At 48.1% G+C, this 16,385-nt stretch overlaps 1 protein-coding gene across 1 annotated transcript in view; it reads left to right on the top strand.

Moving 5' to 3' along the window:
* Window positions 1–16,385, top strand: part of INPP4A (inositol polyphosphate-4-phosphatase type I A) — a gene marked incomplete in the record, with an annotated part of 166,232 nt that overhangs the window by 375 nt on the left and 149,472 nt on the right.

Consider the following 16,385-nt stretch of genomic DNA (forward strand, 5'->3'; position numbering starts at 1 on the left):
GACGAGGGCGCGGCGGGCCGGGGCGGGTGCGGGCGGCGGTGGCCCGGAGCCGCGGGATGCAGGGCGCGCGCCCCAGCCCAGGTCGCGGCGCCTGCCTGGTGCGTCTCAGGGGCTGGGTCTAATGACTCCCGACGCCGAAGGCCTCGCAGTGTCTCGGGTGTAAACAGATCAGGGCAAAAATAAACATGCATCCGAGTGTAAGAAATCAGGTCTCCATCCTCTCAAGTCTTCTAACCTTTTCTGGTGGCCCGTAGCCCCCCAACGTTTCTCGCGTCTTTGCTTTTTATATTTTATTTCTCTCTGGCCTTACTAGTGAGTTCATTGAGGCCTGAGCAATTTGCAGGGATCTGTGGCCATCTCTGGAAAAGCCAGCCATGAACGTGTAGGCCACAGAGGACCGAGACACTCAAAATGTCAAAGGTAAATTTATGTCTCGGTGGGCGAAGGAAGGGAGTGTTGATGGACCGGCGTCCCTTTCCCTTGTCGCCTGCCCTCTGACATTACATAATGATGTGTTCCTCCTGCCCGAGACCATCCATAATGACAGACCATGGAAATATTCCACTGGGGAAGAAGTATAGGTGGCTGGAAAGCTCAGCTTCTTGTCTTTTGCTTTGGTACTGGATGTATTTTGTGATGGGAGGACGCCCCAGAGAATTTGATTTGTCACCTGCCCCTCAGGGCATCTAATCTAGGGGTGTGGGGGTGGGGTGGCGTGTGGGTATTGCAGTGACATTCTGCCTGGCTCATGGAGGACTGTGGGGAAGCTGGTGGGGTGGGGGACAGAGCAGCTTGACCTCGGGGTCAGTCTCGTGCTGCTGCTTGCTGATGGTGGTTCTGGGTGTTGTCGTCGCCTTTGTGGAGTTTGTTTCGGACTCTAGACACTGTTGGCATTGGTCAGTGCACATATTGCTGGAATAGCTATAAGGTAGCCTAGGACTGAGCCTAATTCTTCTTTGGTTGGAAATAGGATTTCTTTAACAGGAATCTTGTATTTGGAGCTAGGCTCTGTTCGGCCTTTGCCATGGGGGCTCTTGGCTGAAATGTTTTCTCCTGGCAGAGGAATGCCTTGGTTTCTTAGAAGGATGAATGATGGTGCCCATGTGAGAGTCAGCGAAGCTGCGCTGTGGGAGGGGTGGTGAGGAGACCCTGCCCCTGCCCAGGGTGGTGTTGCATGGGCCAGATGCATCTTCACGAGGCCACGTTGCCTGTGGCGTGTTGTAAACATGCCTTTGTAGCAACAAGTCAGTTACTGGGGGCGGGGGAGTTGTCTGGAAGACGGCTTAAAGGAATGGAGACCAGCCAAATTCAAAGGGAAGGGAGATTTTATTTCTGCAGTAGACTTAGTCGTAATTTACATCCATCTTCTCTTCATTGGACGTCCTTGTCTCAGAGTGTTTATCTACTCAGATAAGTCCCCTCTCTCTTCCAGACTGCGAGCCAAAGGCAGGCTTATAGTTTATCCCATTGTTTCAGAAGCTAGATATCTTGTAATATTGCTGTTAAAAGCAATATTAAGGGTTTTTTCTTTTACATCATTTTAAAGAAAGGATGACATATATGAGTGCTTTTTGTAAGCGCTAGTGCACTAGAGAAATGGGATGTATATGACAGAACTGACCTTGCAAGGCCCTTAGCCACCTGCCTACCTGGTTCTCAGCCAGCATCTCTGGAACAGACCGAAGGGTCATATGGGACCAGTTAACCCCGGGCCCCCACTTCAGGGCTTAACATTCATTCAATAAGGCCATGCTATCTTTTTTTTTTTTTTTCCAATGAAGAACTCTTCTTTCTTTTACCTTACATATTTCAGAAAAGTTCCCATCACATCAATTACTCATGGTGTCAGGAGGCTTTGACTTTTGCTAAGGGAAAAATAGCATCTGTCTGCAGTAAAGAAGGTTCGGGTATGTTGGTGCTACTTTTGAAGAACTTGGTCGGTGAGCTGGCCCTGAGAGAGCCTTCAAAACGGCTTTTTTCAGTGTCCTGAAACAGAAGCTCTGTGAGGAGAGCATGTCTGTGGAGACCGATATTACTGTGAAGGCTCGTTTCCTTTTAGCCCTCTGTGCTTGTAGGGGAAAAACACCCTCATGGACCAAATTCCCAGAAGTTTACCTACATATCTCTGCATATGCGCACCTTGCTCTCTTTGTTTTTGTTTTTATTTTGTATAATTTCAGACTCACAGAAAAATTGAAAGAATAATTCAAAGAAGGGCCAGGAGATGGCAGGGTGGTTAAGGCACTGGACTCCCACATGGCTGAGCGTGGTTTGAATCCTGGACCTGGCAGCTCGCCTTCTCACCTTCTCTCTCTGTCTGTCTCTCTCTTTCTCTGGTGAGCACACATGTCCTATAGAAAATTTAAAAATAATGATAATAAATAAAATGAATGATTCTTTTAAAAATGTAAAGAATTCTGGGAACCAGCAGTTAGCGTAATGGCTATGTCGCTGGACTCCCACGTAGTCGACCGCGGTTCGCGTCTCGAACCCGGTGGCTTAAATCTCACGCCGGGCGCGTGTGTGTGCGTGCCCAAGATCCCGAGAGGAGAATGGAGGAGAAGGGATTGCGGCGTGACCATCCCCCCTGGGGGGTGATTTCTCGCTTTCTGTCTCTATGTCTCTCTCTGTCTGTCTGGCGAGCGCACGCGCCCTATAGCGAAAACCTCTCAAAAAAAAAAAATGTAAAGAATTCTCTGATTCCTCTTACCTAGATTCTCCCAATGTTGACATTTTGCTGTATTGCTTTATCTTTCTCTCATATGTATCTGTGGGTGATTACTTTTTAATGAACTATTTTAATAATAAGTTGCAGACTTGATGCCGTTATCGCTAAATTCTTCACCTAAAAACATGACAACAGTACAGATATTAACAGTCACTAAATTGGGACCAGCAGTTGGCATAATGGTTACTTTGCTGGACTCCTACATAGTCGACCACAGTTCAAGTCCTGGACCCAGTGTCTTAAAACTCACAGTGGGTGTGTGTGTGCATACAGGCCCAAAATCCCCAGAGGAGAATGGAGGAGAAGGGATTGCGGCATGGCCATCCCCCCGGGGGGTGATTTCTCATTTTCTGTCTCTCTCAGTCTCTGTGGTGAGTGCATGTGCCTTATAACAAAAATCTCTTGGGACCAGCAGTTAGCGTAATGGCTATGTTGCTGGACTCTCATGTAGTCGACCGTGGTTTGAGTCCTGGACCCAGTGGCTTAAACTCAGGCCGGGTGCATGTGTGTGCGTGCCCAAGATCCCGAGAGAAGAATGAAGGAGAAGGGATTGCGGTGTGGCCATCCCCCCGGGGGGTGATTTCTCGCTTTCTGTCTCTCTGTCTCACTCTGTTTTTCTGTGAGCACACATGCCCTGTAGCAAAATCCTCTCCCCACCCTCCACCCCCCCAAAAGAAAATCTCTCTACAAAAAATATAGTCAGGAAATTAATGTTAATATAATGTTCTTATTTAATGTGTGGGTCTTACTCAGATCTTGCAAGTTACCCCAGTAATGTATTTTAGAGTAGAAGAAAATCCAAGATTATTTGTTGCATTAAGTTTTTGTGTCTCTATTGTCTCCTTTGATCTGAAACAGCTCTCCAGTCTGTCTTCGTATTTGTCCGTGCTGACATAGTTTCTGGCTTGGTCTTGATCAGGCTCCAGTTATGCTCTCTGGCAGGGGGCGCACTGGGTCGCCTTTCCCATCGGGAGGCACATGCTGTTGATGGTACCACTCACTGGCCCTGTCACATTTCTTATTTAATGGTATTTATGCATTTCTTCCAAGAAAGAGAGAGAGATCCCCAAACGGGGTTCTCATGCCACCACCTACCCTCAGTCTTAGCCCGTCCAGATCATGGGCACACGTGCCCAGGGAGGTCCTGGAGTGTGTACCCAGAATCCCGCCTAGCTCACTCTTGAGGCGTGTCTTCCTCATTGAAAAGTTAACATTTCCTTCCCGTACCCCTCCCTGCCCAGTGTTGAGTATGTGCCTTATCTGGTTGGAGTAAAATTTGACACTTTGTAAATGCAGTGTTACTCCTCATACTGTTACCTGTTAGTTAAGACTCCACTGGTGCTTCTTACCTGGACCTACTTACAGTGCTTGACAGATGGTGTTTTTTAAATTCCATATTTTCTCTATACGTACTAGTTGGGATCGTACTAAAAATAGGAGCTTTTCTTTGTCTCTATTTTTTTTTTTTTTAATTTCGCCAGAGTGGGTGTGTACTCACAAGAGAGAGAGGAAGAGAGAGAGGAAAAGTGAGAAAGCAGCCCCCAGCCCCCATGTTGGGTGGTTTCACTGCAATCCCTGTCCCTATATTTCTCTCTCCATTTGGGATTTTGGGCACACATGCACATTGAACCTGGTGTGTTTTTCAAGCCACTGGGTATAGGACATGTGGGATCTAGCCACCTTTTTTTTTTTTTTATTTTTTTTAATTTTTTTTTATGGTAGGGTGTGCACTTGCAAGAGAGAGACAGTGAGAGGGAAAGTGAGAAATCACCCTCCAGCAAGGATGGCCACACAGCTGTCCCTTCTCCATTCTCTCCTTGACATTTTGGGTGTGCATGTGCATGCACCCAGCTGAAAATACTGAAAAATATACCCTTTAACCCCATTTTTATTTTTTTTAATTTGTATAGGGTGCATGTGCTAACTGGAGAGAAACAGAGGGAAAGTGACACAACGTCCTCCCAGGAAGAATGGCCACACCACAGTCCCTTCTCCATTATCCTCTCAGGATTTTGGGCACACATGTGTGTCTGGCATGTTTTTCAAGCCGTCAAGTCCGAAATGCGAACTGTGGTTGGCCTGTGTGGGGTCCAGACGCCTTAACCACTGTGCCACCAACTGGCACCTCGTTTTTTTCTTATTAGATTATTTTCCTTTTCCTGGATTGTGGCAGTTACTCTGGACTTTATTCTTTTTTATTTTATTTTATTTTTATTTGTTTATTTTAATTTGCTATAGGGTGTATATGCTCACTAGAGAAAGGAAGTGAGAAAGCATCCTCAGGGGGATGACCATGTTGCAATCCCTTCTCATACATTATCCTATAGGAATTTTGGGCATGCGCACACACATGCCCAGTGTATTTTTCTTTTTTATCTTTTTTTTTTTTTTGAGAGGTATTTGCTATAGGGTGTGTGCACTCACCAGAAAGACAGAGAGAGAGACAGAGAGACAGAAAACGAGAAATCACCCCCTGTGGGGGTGGCCACACGGCAATCCCTTCTCCTCCATTCTCCTCTCGGAATCTTGTGCACACTCGCATGCCATTACCCCAACTGCTGGTCCCGCCCAGTGTATTTTTCAATCCACCGGGTCCAGGACTAGAACCCCTCAGTTGGCCATATGTGACCCAGCTGCCTTTAACCACCATACCAACCAGCTGTCCCTAGACTTTATTCTTGGTAGCCTTAGACATCTTTTAAGTGTGATGCATTTTATATCCTAAAGGAGGACAAACCTCACCTTTCCTGAGTTTCCCCTGCTTGCCAGGCCCAGGCCAGGTGTCCCTAGGCACAACAACCAAGGTCCTGTCAGGAGCTAAGGTGAGTTGTTGAGGAGGGAGCTGAGGTAGGGAGGTTGGGCACCTGACTTAAGGTAGGTGAGAGGCAGAACTGGGATTCAAACCCAGGTCTGTCTGCGTCTAGTGACATTTTTATTATAATCTTCACAGGATTTAAAAGGAAATGTTTTACTTTATATATCCGTCTAGAGCTGAAAACTAATTACCTAGCTTCTCCAATACCAGCCCTTAGCATTTTCAGTATTTTGCTTTATAGATCTGAGACTTCCTTTACTCCGTCCTGTTTGCTGAGCATGCACAGCTTTCAGAACCACTTACTTCATTCCTAGAACCACTGAGGATGCCGGAGCTGAGCTTCCTGTGATCTCTAACGAGCTGTGTGACTTGGGGCCAGTGGCTTCATCCTTCTGGGCCAGCTTTCGTCTGCAAAGCTGGGCTGATGGTAGCAGCAGCCCGACACTGGTTAAGGGATTAAATGAGCTGGTACACATCTAGGGCTTGGACCGGCGCCTGGTGCCTAGGAACCGCAGGCACGTGAGCCGTTAGGGTGAGCTCACGTCTGCAGCTTGCTCAGTAGGAGTGGAACTTGGAATTATTCTAGATCCGCCTTTTCTCTAGTTTAATCTCCGAACTGTCCTGTTTGTCATAACCTGCCTGGGGATTGGGAAGCCGCGCACCTGTCTCCTCTAGTCTCTGCTCACACCTTCATACCCCATCACAGCGCTTGCCTGCAGCCCTGACCTGGGCAGGTGGACACTATAGGCCTCTTTTTTATTTTTTATTTTTTTGAGAGGTTTTTGCTATAGGGTGTGTGCGCTTGCCAGAAAGACAGAGAGAGACAGAGAGATAGAAAGTGAGAAATCACCTCTCAAGGGGGATGACGAAATCCCTTCTCCTCCATTTTCCTCTCAGGATCCTGGGCACGCATGCACATGTGCCCGGTGTGAGTTTAAGCCACTGGGTCTGGGACTCGAACCATGGGCGGGGGCCCAGCCTCAGGGCCATTATGCCAGCTGCTGGTCCCCAGGCCTCTTAATATAGAGTCTGTCCAGTGAGGTGGCCCGCTGAGGACCTCAGAAGCAGAAGTTAAATGTGTATGATGGGGAGTTGGAGGGGTGGCTATGCTGTGGTGATAAAGATGAGGTGTCCATTGTCAGGAACTGGGTTGGGAGGACAGAAGAACATGGGAACCTCTGAAGAGGAAAGCATTCACCCCCTTGGGCTCTTGAAGAGCCCTTTTTCTCAACACCTGGTAATTGTCCTGACCTCAGGCCCCCGCAGTGCCCCTGTTGTTGCACTTTCTAGGTAGGATTTGAGGCCTTCCGAAGCTCCCTGCCTTTGTCCTGCCCCTTCTGCCCCCTCTGGCCCTCAGTCAGCTGGCATCAGCTGCTGTCACAGAAGCTGTCTGATGGAATTAATTTACTCTGGAATGTGGAAAACCTTCCCCTCTCCTGTGTTGTTTGTGTTTTTATTTATTTACGTTTATTTCTAGTTTTGCTATAGGGAACATGTGCTTGCCAAAGAGAGAGAGAGAGACCGAGAGTAATCATTCCCCCACCCCCCTTGGGGGATGGCCACACCACAGTCCCTTCTCTATTCTCCTCTCAGGATTTTGGGCACACACACACACGTGGACTTGGCGTGCTTTCCAAGCTGCTGGGTCCGGGACTCAAACCGTGAGGCAGGCCGTGTGGGATCCAGTTGCCTTCACCACCACTCTACTGGCTGGCCCTTGCTTCCGTTTTTAAATGGTTGCTCTCTAACTCATTAATCTGAATTTTCGAGAAGGACTACCTACGCGTATAAATTCTGGAGAGGTGAAGGAAGTGTATTTAGGTAGATGGGCGTTTCTAGGGCACAGGGTCCTGTTAGGGAACAGGGATGCCAGGTTGAAGGGTCTCTTGGGTACTGGGGTGTGTAAGTTGGAATGCTCTCAGCTGCCAAGTACACCATGTGACGTGTGTTGTCAGAGAGCTGGAGCCTTAACCTGTCAGCAGCTTATCAGTTTCATCGAGGACCTAGACTCTTCTCTCTCCACCGTCACTGCTGGTTTCATCGTAGGTCAGATCCTCATGATGGTGAGACGGTTCTTGGTGTCAGTGAGACCGCCTTGTTCCTGGCCAGCAGGAGCAGGAAGGAGACAGACCAGCTGGGTCCCCAGCCCGAGTGTCCATCAGTCCTTCCCTGTGCCTGGAAGAGCAGAGGGTCAGGCGGCCTCCCCTGGACCATTCACACAGGGCGGTGAGAGTTCTGTGTGCTACTTGACTTAGGCTAGAGTTTTTCCAAGTGTGGTCCCCATACCAGCAGCACTAGTGTCACCCGAGGACTTGGTAGGCTGATTCTCAGGCCTCGCTCACCCTACTCTGGGAAACTCTGGGATGGGGCCCAGGAATCTGTGTGTCTACCAGGCTCTCCACGTCACCCCAATGGCAGGTGAAGTTGGGACCTGTCCTTAGTTTCAGCAGGGATGCTTGTATCCCCAACTGGAGATGGGGCTGGCCTCTCCTAAAGCCCAGAGAGGATTGGTCCCAGAATAGGAAGAAGAGAGAGCGGGCGCCTGGAGGTCAGCCCACAGTGTGAACCAAGCAGCCCAGCGAGTGTTTAAGGACCCGTGGGCAGCTCGGTGTCCGTCTTCCCTCGCCTCAGCTTACTGCCCACTAAGTTTCCAGGTCCCCATGCCTGCAGCCGCTGCGTTGCTCTGAGTGTGTCCCAGGCCAGGCCCTTGTAGACTCTGAAGAAGGTGGCATTGATGACACCCAGCGTCAGGTTCTGTCTCTGGCCCAGCACAGTGGAGTCCTTTGGGTGGGAGTCGAGGATCTGCACTGGCTCCTGTGACTCGTACTCTCAGTTTGCAGGGTGTGCAGACTCTGCCCCTCCTTGCTTAGTTAGAAAGGAACACAGTTCAGTTTGTAGGGGCTGGAGAAACGTGTAGGTAATTGGCTTGGAGCCAGCCTAAATGACTGCTTTTAGCAGTGGTTTGCCGCTCTCTCCGGCTTTGCCTGGTACAACCTGCTTCACATCCTCTTTGCAAGTTCGACACCAACTATGTGTTTAGGTGAAGTAAAATAGCCACATGCACAGTGTCATTTGTGCAGTCAGAATAGCACACTGTTCCAAATTTTTCCCCAAACAAGTGAGTTGGCGTATTTCTTGATTTTCCTAACTTTTGAAGGCTTTAAAGGTTCATTTTAATCTGTACAAATAATGTTAGGCACAGTCTGACACGGAGTGCTGAATACATTAGCCTGATTACCAAGGAGCAAAGAGCTCTCTTGGGAGAAGGTGGGCTGAACAAGGTCCATGGCTGTGCTTCTCCTGTGGCAGTTGGTTATGAACTCAATCTCAGGTTGTGACCAGCATTAAAAAAACGATTTTTTCAACTAAAATAGCAAATATCTAAGTGCATTTTTTATAGGAAGATAAGCACCTTTGGGTAAACTGCCTAGTTGTTTCCTTGTGGTGCATTTTGAGTTGCAGTGTGAATGTTTCTTTTTTTTTTTTTTTTTTTGCTATAGGGCATGTGCACTCACCAGAAAGCCAGAGAGAGTCAGAGAGACGCAGCAATCCCTTCTCCTCCATTCTCCTCTCGAGATCTTGGCCATGCATGCACACAGGCCCGGTGTGAGTTTAAGCCACCGAGTCCAGGACTCAAACTGTGGTCGACTACATGGGAGTCCAGCAACATAGCCATTATGCCAACTGCTCGTCCTACGAATGTTTCTTACTGTGGTTTGGTAAAGATGTATCGAACCCTAAGGTTGAGTGCCCATTGGTAGGGAGGAGGGGCCTGCAGGTGGATGCATGGATGCGTGGGGTCTTTCCCTGGGTTCAGGACCTGAGGCTTTCATCAGAACCAGGGCTGTGCTCGGTAAATGGAGAACCTCTGATTGAAAGCCCGAAAGGCTTTTGAGCAGTATTGGATGGGTGGGAGTAGATCTGGTATCAGGGACAACAGGCAGAAGGTTCTTAATCTTCTGGCCTCACTCTGGGTGTTGTCTGGCTGTCTGCCAGATCTTCCCAATGAACTTGGGGGTGCTTAACATAGCCTGTCTGAGTGAGTTGGGAGACAATGCAGGGAGCGGGTGGACTTGTCAGAGGTGTGAAACTTACCTCTGGATGCCTGGCGGGGCCTCTGCCTCACAGGGTGGATCAGTCTGTGTAACTACAGAGAAAAAGAGAGATCCCCTCTCTTTAAGGCTGGCCCTCTGAAACCACCACAGCCTGTGGGTCTGCTTTATGTCATGTCATAGCAGTGGTAAGAGCGCTCCCAAGTCACCACGGCTGGCCGAGGGTCAGGTGTGTCACACATCCAATGTTGATTTGCTTTGTATGACAAACCATAGAGAGGACTTCGAAAAATTGGGGGAAAAGCAGGGACCAGCAGACAGCGTAATGGTTACGTCACTGGGCTCTCATGTACTTGACTGCAGTTCAAATCCCGGACCCGCCAGGTGCATGGGCATCCGTGTCCAAAATCCTGAGAGGAGAAGAGGAGAATGGAGGAGAAGAGATTGCGGCATGGTCTACCCCCTATGATGATTTCTTGCTTTCTGTCTCTCGGTCTCTCTGGCAAGCACACGTGCCTATAGCAAAAATCTCTCTCAAAAAAAAAAAAAAAGGAAAGAAATTATGGGAAAATAGAACTAAACAGTGAGTTTATTTTAGTGTAAAAGTTTTTAAAATCTATTCATAGTTTGTTTTTGTTTTTTTACAATAAACATTTTCATGGGTTTTTTGAAGTCCCCTTGTATGTAGTAATCCTTTGGCATGTCTGTATCTATTTTTTTGGGTGGAGTAGGAGATAAGTTAGAGTATAGGGAAGAAAGTGCTGGATGAGAATCTAAGTCAGTTTTCTCTTCTATAAAGTGGGCACGGTGCCTGGCTCACAGCGGGTTGTGGGGATTAAGAGTACAGGTGGGAGAGACCTGTAAACTGCAGTGCACTGGACCAGCGCTCCTGGGGACCTGATGGCTCCTGCTCAACCGCACAGTGTTGGTGACCGTGTCCCCCTCAGTGCCCAGGTTTAAAATGCACTTGAAGGGTTAGTGTACATCCCATCCCTGACTCCTGTTTGGTGCACCCCTCAGGGCAATGGTGCAGGGAATAGCCAGTAAAGGTCAGAGGAGAAGGGTGTGGGCAGGGATGGAAGAAGAAGTGGGAGGGGCCTAGACTCTAAATTTTAATCAAGTGTCACTGACCCAGCTAAGTCTTCTGCTGGCACGTTTTTTTTTTATTTTTTTTTTTTGAGAGGTTTTTGCCATAGGGCGCGTGCGCTTGCCAGACAGAGAGAGAGACAGAGAGAAAGAAAGCGAGAAATCCCCCCCTAGGGGGGATGGCCATGCCACAATCCCTTCTCCTCCATTCTCCTCTCGGGATCTTGGGCACAAATGCACACGCGCCTGGCGTGAGTTTAAGCCACCGGATCCGGAACGTGAACCGAGGTCGACTACATGGGAGTCCAGCGACATAGCCATTACGCTAACTGCTGGTCCCCTGCTGGCACTTTTTTAAAGCACATAAACATCTGTGATTTTGTGCAATGTGATGTTATTTTCACATTTCTCTCTCTTTTCTTTTTGGTGTAGGGCTCATGCATTTGCCAGAGACAGAAAAAATGAGAGAGGGAAAATGAAAAAGCACCCCTCAGGTGGGCTGGCTATGCTGCAATCCCTTCTCCATTTTCTTCTTGGGGTTTTGGGCATGCACATGTACCCACCATGTTTTTCAAGCAGCTGGGTCCTGGACTCAAACCACACAGTTGGCCATGTGAGTTCCAGCTCCCTTAACCACCCTGCCACCATCTGGCCCCACATTTCTTATTCATCACTTTTCTTTTTTCTTTCTTTCTTTCTTTCTTTTTTTTTTTTTTGAGAGGGTTTTGCTACAGGGCTCGTGTGCTCGCCAGAAAGACAGAGACAGAGAGACAGAAAGTGAGAAATCACCCTGCAGGGGGGATGGCCACACCGCAATCCTTTCTCCTCCGTTCCCCTCTCAGGATCTTGGGCATGCATGCACATGCGCCTGGTGTGAGTTTAAGCCGTCGGGTCTGGGACTCGAACCACAGTCAGCTACATGGGAGTTCAACTACATAGCCATTATGCTAACTGCTGGTCCCTCTTATTCATCAATTTGTGCTGTGCCTCTATGAATGTTAAACGAGCACATTTTATGATTGGGTGATAATCAAACAGTGACCAACTAGGATGATTGATGGAGACCAATTAGGATGAGGTTATCCAAGAAATGTCAGGGTATCCCGGAATCTTCCATACATTGTGATTCCTCTTTTGGGAAGAGAAGAGAGAGGTGGGTGAATGGACTGACATTTTGGGGAGACACCTTTCAGGTAGACCATGCCCACCTCATGTAGAAAGGAAGGACTAGTGGCTTCATTTGGATTTTGCCCCCGAGTGGCTGGTGACTTTGGCGAAGCCATGCCTGAGTTCCACCCTCCTTCCTCATTTGTCTTGTGAAGGTGATTCCCTTCATCGTTCTCCTGTTTGACATCCTCTCTGGTAGCAGAATGGTGGAGTAGTGCTGTCAGGCGGGCAGCTGGGGTGAAGGGTTTTTCCTTCTTGATTTAGTTGGTGTTTGGAGATACACACACATAGTATCTATTTGGGGAAGTATTTCTTTAGTCCTGTTGCCTTGGAAATCTTGCCTCTCTACTCTAGCTTTCTCTCCCCTCTGCAGTGATTCAGTAGTAGCTTTGCAGGAGTAGAAGAAACTACTTAGTATCAAAGACCATGGAATGCCCAGGATCTGTCAGAGGAGAATGAAGCTAGTGTGTATCACACAGACCAGACCCGTCTGGCCTCCTCCAAGGCCCCTCCCCATACCGCTGTGTATCCGGGTTTTTATGGAAGTCCAAATCCTTGTCATTTCCCATGGACCGATGGAAATCACATCACTCTGATGGAAACCACGTCACTCCACCCTACTTGCCCCTGAGAATTTGTACACATTTGTCTTCTTCTGGTTCAGGTCTGGACTAGTTTTCTTTTTGACAGTTTGACATCCTTCTCTGATTTCTCCCTCTTCCTCTTTCTCCATGACTTGCTTTTACTTTTTTTTTTTTTTTTTTAAGATTTTATTTCCTATTAGCCATTCCTGACCTGTTGTAAAAGGATAGATGGATTTAAAGTTGCCAAAGCATAAACTAATTAAAAAGGAAATATCTGAGGACTTTAAGAAGAGTCCTTATGAAGCTCTGAACACATTTCAGGGGTCCCTCCATCACTAAAAGCTTTTATTGTCTTTATTGTGTGCCTTTCTCTTGAGATGCTGTGGAGACCCTGAGAACAGGAGTCTGTCTTGATGATGCAAATAGTCTTGCAAATGTTATACCATTTAAACGTAGATTTGCCCTGAGACACTCTTGTGATTATCCTTATAGGTGCCTTTGAACTGTGTAGTATTTTGAGTAACTCCACTGGAGGAAGGAAGGTCATTGCATTTTGAGTCAACTTAATGATTTAATCATTTCTTAATTAGACAAATATTTTTACCAAGCTAGATATTAGCTTCTTTGGCCAAAGAGAGAAGAAACACCAATTTACGGGCTGCGAAGTAGTAAGGACCTTTTGTAGGGGCTGGAGTTGATTGGCTCAAAGGGAAAGCATGCTTCAGGAGCCAGCAGGTGGCCTGGAGGTTAAGGCAGCTAGACCCCACATGGGCTGTCCAAGGTTTGAGTCCCAGATCCAACGTCTTGAAAACACGCCAGGCACGGGCACGTGTGTCCAAAATTCCCAGAGGGGATGGAAAAGGAGAGGTCATGGTACTCTCCAGAGAGAATACATTACAAAAACAAAAACAAGAAAGAAAGAAAAGGAAAAAAGAAAAAAGAAAAGATGGTTCAGTACCAGTGGTATTCCTGGAAACGCCCCTCGTACCAACATGGTTGGCAAGGAGCGTCTGGGTTTTAAAGCTAATCTCCTGTGGGCCAACACTGGCCTTTTGCTTCGGGATCTGATATGGTCAGGGTGCTGGGCCACCGTGCCTGGTGTGCAGGTTCGTCCCCTAGCACAGCCTCAACCCTCTGGATAGCAGGAGGATTCTGACCGCTGGCCGCTGTGACTCATTTCAGAGGACTGGACGAGAGATCAGATCCTGGAGCAGCAATTGCAGTGTCGCTCCTTAGAAGTGGACATCGCAGGATCTGACCAATGTTCCATGCCCACTGGTCCTGCCTTGCACCCTGTTCCTGGTTGTTCTAGTGTCCGTCAGCTGGCATCCCGTGGCTGAGACCATATCTAATCTTATGGACTAACTATAATGAATAAAGTCAGGGACTGTTTTTACCTCATAATCTAGATCTGTCTGCACTAAATACGCAAGTCAAGTATTAAACATTGGGTCAGCGAGTAAGAATTTGGAATATTAAAGCTGTTTGAGCTTGCTACTCAGGGCAGGTATAGAAACAGGGTTGGTTAGGTTTTTCTTAGGATTATCATTTTTATTAGGGAGAAACTATTTTGTAAAATAGCTACAACATAATGAATCTTACTGTGCTTAAAAGGTCTTAAGAGAAAGTACTCACCCTAGCTGAGAGTGTAGGGTAAATGTGAAAAGTGCTTTATTTAAAGACGAGTAGCACTGTTAATGAACCGAAGCCTAAACTAGTCTCCTTCCCTATCCCCATTCGCGGCATTCCAGGATGCTGATGCGCTGTACCCTTGGGTTGGGTGTACGTGGGCAAAGGTTACAATGGTTGGGATTAGATTTGTCTGCCTAGAACAGGAAAAAGTGAATGATGGAGGCTTAGTCAAGATAGGTATTTATTTCTCTTTCATATCCTGAGGTCTGGTGGGCAGGCAGAGCTTATGCCTACCATCCACACGGTGAGGCGGGGCTCATCCCTGATAGTGGCTACAGGGACAGCCCGCTCTGGATGCCCGACTGGCGGGGAGCACTCCTCCCAAAGTGCCTCTGAAACCTCAGCCTTACCTCTTGTTGGCAGGAACTGACCCTCGGGCCACACCTCGCTTCCAGGGAGACCGTGCTGGCTAGAAGAGGTTCAGACCTGAAGTCCCAAGGAGGGAGGGGAGAGGGAGACACGTCGGAGCCCAGGCTGTGTCTTTCCTGCACATCATTATGTTTTTTGGAGTATTTTGGGGAAAATGTTAGCAGGATGTTGGGGAAGTTTCTCTGTGAATTGTGGAATCCGGCAGCTCTCTAAACCCCCTGGAACTGTGAGACTTTCTCACTTCCACATGTGCCTTCTCGCTTGAGCCTGAAGGAGGTCACTTGATCTCTTTGTGCCTTAACTTCCTCATTTAAAGAATAGAAGTGGTGGAATTTGAATCCAGATTCTCAGGGCCAGAGCTGCTTTTCACCAAGAACCCCTTTGGCGTTTCTGGGTCCCTGGAGTGTGTGCAGAAAGGAGCGGCTGCAGGGTGGGCTGGTATTTCAGGAGCAGGTATGGCTCGTGGATGAGATGCCCCGAGCCTCGGGGGACCCTTCTGGAGTAGAGGGGCCCTGACCGTGGTGGACACCGCGGCCTCTGGCCTCCCCTGAGTGTGGGCGGGGCTGTCTCCCTAGCTGAACTGAGGATGCACCTGACGCTGTACCTCCATCCCGCTGCCCCTCCACACCCTGCTTTTTCTTTGGGAGGGTGGACCCCGGTGTCCTCTCTGTCAGGCGAAAGGGCTCTGACAACTAGTTCGCTCTAGGTGTCAGAGTTTGAATGTGTTTTAACTTTTGGACCATTTGTCTTTTAAGAAAGCTAATAAAAACCATCATAATTAAAAATGTTTATTTTTAAAGAATCATTTATTTAATTTTATTTATTATCATCACTATTTTTTTAAATTTTGCGACAGGGCACATGCACTCACCAGAGAAAGAGAGAAAGTAAGAAAGCAAGCTGCCAGGTCTGGGACTTGAACTGCCCAGTGTCTTAACCACTACGTCACTACCTGGCCCTGTTTTGTTTTGTTTTGTTTTTTTAAAGAAAGCTGTAAGTGCTAACAGTTCCTAAAGTTGAAAGAAAGCCTCTCTTTTTGTGGGGTGTCAGGCTCAGGAACAGGAATGAATTGGGAGAAGTTGGGGCTTTCCAGTACTTGAAGCCACTGTGCATCAGCACTGGTCTGCCACACGTGTGGGTAGAGCTGGTCAGGTCGGCCGCCCCTGCTGCCCGTGGGACTCCAGCACGTGCTCACTGACCCCTCACAAGGCAGCGGCCTGTGCAGGTGAGCGCCTCAGTGCCTGCGGGAGCTGTGCTTTGCTCTCAGGCTGGACTGGACTCCCTGGTGTTCCGGGTATAGACATGTATTCAGGAATCTTTTTATTTATTTATTTTTTTAAGGTTTTTGCCAGAGGGCACATGCACTTGCTGGAGAGAGACAGAGACAGTGAGAGGGAAGGTGAGAGATCACTCCCTAAGAGGGATGGCTGTGTCACAGTCCCTTCTCCTCCGTTCTCCTCTTGTCTTCCATTCTTTTCTCAGGAATTGGGCACACATGCACATGCGCCAGTGTGATTTTTAAGCCACCGCAGTCAGCCATATGGGAATCCAGCACCTTAGCCACCACGCCAATTGCTGGCCCCTCAAGAATCTTTTATTTCTCTGGGACCAGCAGTTAGCGTAATGGCTATGTCACTGGATTCCCATGTAGTTGACCGTGGTTCATGTCCTTGACCCAGTGGCTTAAAACTCACACTGGGCACGTGTGCATGCGTGCCCAAGAACCCGAGAGGAGAATGGGGGAGAAGGGATTGTGGCGTGGCCATCCCCCCTGGGGGGTGATTTCTCGCTTTCTGTCTCTCTCTCTCTCTGTATGTCTGGCAAGCACATGCGCCCTATATCAAAAAAAAAAAAAAAAAAAAAAAAAAAAAAAAAAAAAAAACTTTTTTTTT

The sequence above is a fragment of the Tupaia chinensis genome, unplaced genomic scaffold, assembly GCF_000334495.1.
Source record: "Tupaia chinensis unplaced genomic scaffold, TupChi_1.0 Scaffold144276_1, whole genome shotgun sequence".
Taxonomy (NCBI): Eukaryota; Metazoa; Chordata; class Mammalia; order Scandentia; family Tupaiidae; genus Tupaia; species Tupaia belangeri.